We start from the raw sequence: 4,179 nt of genomic DNA on the forward strand, positions 1-4,179 counted from the left end.
CCAAAAACGGAAAGGAAAAAAAAAAAAAAAAAAAATACATTTCGTACCCCTATACCTGCCATAGATTAGTGATTCCTTGATGGATCTGGGCAAAACAAATTGAAAACCTTCTGGAAAGGATTCACCATTCTAGATAACATTAAAAATATTTGTGATTCATGGGAAGAAGTCAAAATATGAACATTAATAGGAATTTGGAAGAAGTTGATTCCAACCCTCATGACTTTGAGAGGAAGGGATCTGGGCAAAACAAATTGAAAACCTTCTGGAAAGGATTCACCATTCTAGATAACATTAAAAATATTTGTGATTCATGGGAAGAAGTCAAAATATGAACATTAATAGGAATTTGGAAGAAGTTGATTCCAACCCTCATGACTTTGAGAGGAAGTAACTGCAGATGTGTTAGAAATAGCAAGAATACAAGTGGAGCCTGAAGATGTGACTGAATTGCTGCCATTTCATGATAAAACTTTAATGAGGGCTTCCCTGGTGGCGCAGTGGTTGAGGGTCCGCCTGCCGATGCAGGGTACGCAGGTTCGTGCCCCGATCTGGGAGGATCCCACATGCCGCAGAGCGGCTGGGCCCGTGAGCCGTGGCCGCTGAGCCTGCGCGTCCGGAGCCTGTGCTCCGCAACGGAGAGGCCACAACAGTGAGAGGCCCGCGTACCACAAAAAAAAAAAACAAACAAACTTTAATGGATGAGGAGTTGATTATGGATGAGCAAAGAAAGTGGTTTCTTGAGATGGACTCTACTCCTAGTAAAGATGCTGTGAAGATTGTTGAAATGACAACAGAGGATTTAGAATATTACATCAACTTAGTTGATAAAGCAGCAGGCAAGGTTGAAAGGATTGACTCCAATTTTGAAAGAAGTTCTACTGCGGGTAAAATACTATCAAACAGCATCGCACCCTACCAAGAAATCATTTGCAAAGAGAAGAGTCAGCCAATGCGGCAAACTGCATTATCGTCTTTTAGGAAGTTGTCACAGCCATGCCTACTCTGATCAGTCAGCAGTCAACAAGGAGGCAAAACGCTCCACCAGCAAAAAGATTAGGACTTGCTGAAGTCTCGGATGATAGCATTTTTTAGCAATAAAATACTTTTAAATTAAGGTATGCATATTTTTTTAGATGTAGTGCTATTGCACTCTTAATAAACTACAGCATAGTGTAATCATAACTTTTATATGCACTGGGAAACCAAAAATTCGTGTGACTCACCTTATTGCAATATTCACTTTATTGTGGTGATCTGGAACTAAACCTGCAATATCCCGAAAGTATGCATGTATAAGACAGTGTGACTGACACACACAGTAGTCACATTTTTTTGCTGTAAGGACTACTCTTCCGGAGGGAAGAAAATCAAAAATTAACAATCAAAAAAGTTAGCTGCAGGTGTGGCACTGTCCTGAAAGCTAGGAGGGTATATATTCATTTTTTATTGTTGCCATGAAAAATGACCACCAATTTAGTGACTTAAAGCAACAAAAATGTATTGTGTCACACTTCTGTAGGTAGGATGGGCTCACCTGATTTCTCTCCTCCTGGGTCTCAAGGCCAAAATAAAAGTGTTGACCAGTCTCAGCTCTTCTGCAGAGGCTCTGGAGAGAATGTGCTTCCAGGCCCATTCAGGTTGTCGGCAGAATTCAGTGTCTTTTCACTGGAGAACTGAAGCCCCTGTATCCTTGGGGGCTCTCAGCCAGAGGTTGTCTCAGCTTCTAGAGCCTTAATCATGGTTCTCTCCATTTTTAAAGCCACTGAAAGGTAGTAAAATGCTCCCTGTGCTTCAAATCCCTCTGTGTTCTCCTTCTGCCACATTCCTGTCTCCAGCTGAAAAAAGTTCACTGCTTTTAGAGGCTTGTGTGATTAGATCCGGCCCACCTGAATAATACAGGATACCCTCATTATTTTAAGGCCTGTTACCTTAATTACATCTGCAAAATCCCTTTTACCATGTAATGTAACATATTCACAGATTCCAGGGATTAGGGCATGGACATGTTGGAGGGCCATTCTGCCTACCACAGAAGACACTGAACCTGGGTCATGGCCAAGTGCAGAGAAGGAGGCATTTTAGAACAAGACTGATGCCACTTTCATGTGGGATTTATTATTATTATAATTATCTTGTTTAATCCAATGTACTGGAAAATAATATGAAAATAAATTTGTTGATTTCAATATACTTTTTCTTATTACATATAAATATACATTTAGAATATATAGATATATGTATTTATATAGCAAAACCTTGGACCTTCATATTTAGTTCATTCAATTTATGAAAAATATCCAGCACATAATGTAGTTAGCAAAGCTAGTCCTCTTGAATCAATTCAATCAATCAAATCTGATTTACTGTCAGGAAAAACAAAAATCTCTGACTTTACCCAAAGTGATGCATTAATTATAAAATCCACTAAGAAAGACACAAATCAGAGTGATAAGTTTACAATACTGTAAAATAAATTATAAAAACTTGTCAAAATTAAAATGACACAGATCTAATATCATAAACTTACGGATTTTTGTAAGTTATGAAATCAACCATATAGCTATTTGCTGTTTTTCATTATTTAACTCATTATGGTATAAAATTTAATGTATGGTTAAAATTATGCATTTTTTGTGAAGGGGGGCCTAGGGTGAAAGAAAGGGTGCTATTCTGTCAGCTGTGTGTGTGTGTGTGTGTGTGTGTGTGTGTGTGTGTTTGTGTACTAATGCAGATGTTTGGGTGATGTTGTGACGAAAATTACCTTGATGTAATGGTAGCTTCCAACTATGCTCTCAGGCAAGATTTCTCAAAGGTCACAAAGATTCACCAACCAAATCAAAATACCTGAATCACACAGGTTATTTAATCAATTTATAGCACAGTAAGAAGACAGGGAAAGTGAAGTAGGCTAACACACTTAGGATACAAGCAGATGGAACCAGCACAAATTCTCCATCAAGAATTTCAGACTCAGTGCCTAGGGCCCGTGGCACTTTTAGGAGCCCACAAAGCAGTTCTAATTTCTTTTACAATTGAAGAAAAAAATGTCATCCAGCCGGGATTATACTCATCTTTATACCAATACAGTAGTAAATACAATTTTTAATATTTCTTGTTGGAAGAAGGGACCCAGGAAGGAAAATTCAAGTGCTCAGGGTGAGGGACAGACATCTTGCAGTCCAGAATGGAAAGACTACACTACCCAAATCTTGGGTCACACAGTGTTTGCATCTTGCCTTTCCTGCATCAATATTTCCCACTGATGACTGAGATTTGAACACAGGGCTTTGCAGACAGAAAGTGCCCGGAGGCAACACAAACACTAGCTTCATCCAAGAGACTCAGGACAAGGATGCCTGGGCATGGCGACAGCTTGGCGATTAGTCTGCTCAATAGCTCTGGGTCTTCACTGAGCTTCTTAGGCGGCACACGAGGGGGGCCAGAATAAGACCATAAGCGGGAGCCTCCAATTGATGGTCAATTTAAGGAAGCCCAGAAGTGGCATCATTTCGCTTTATGATTTGGTTTTTCTAAGTCTTTGTACCTATAACTAACACTCTTTTTTTGTTCCACCACACACTCCATTTATTCTATCTTCAACCTGTCTCACAGGTTACTTACTATCTATAACACTTATGTATTCTACCTGCATATTTGTTTGCCCATACGTATTCTGCAAGCTATTTGTTTGCTCATTATTTATCCCAGGTATGTCCTATCGATTTTGCCTATATCTCGTAAGTTACTAGCTTTCTTAACTATGCTTAACACTTCCTATGAGTCTTGTCTATCCCATTTGTTGTCTTGCCTTCTATAAAAGAGCTAAATATTCTCAAATAATACAGAAAACACATTACAGGAAAAGTTAAATAAGAATAATGTAGGAGGTTAAGAAATAGCACCATTAATTTCATTAGACTTTGTGATCAAATATGTTTTATGCAGATAAAGTTACAAACCACAAAAGACTATGTAGTTCTAAATGTCCATCAACAGATGGATAAAGAAGATGTGGTACAAATATACAGTGCAATACTACTCAGACATAAGAAAGAATGAAATAACGCCATTGGCAGCAACATGGATGGACCTAGAGATTATCATACTAAGTGAAGTAAGTCAGAGAAAGACAAATCTATGATACCACTTATATGTGGAATGTAAAAAAAAAAGATA

Source organism: Lipotes vexillifer, unplaced genomic scaffold (genome assembly GCF_000442215.2).
Source record: "Lipotes vexillifer unplaced genomic scaffold, Lipotes_vexillifer_v1.1 scaffold950, whole genome shotgun sequence".
In the NCBI taxonomy this organism is placed as follows: domain Eukaryota; kingdom Metazoa; phylum Chordata; class Mammalia; order Artiodactyla; family Lipotidae; genus Lipotes; species Lipotes vexillifer.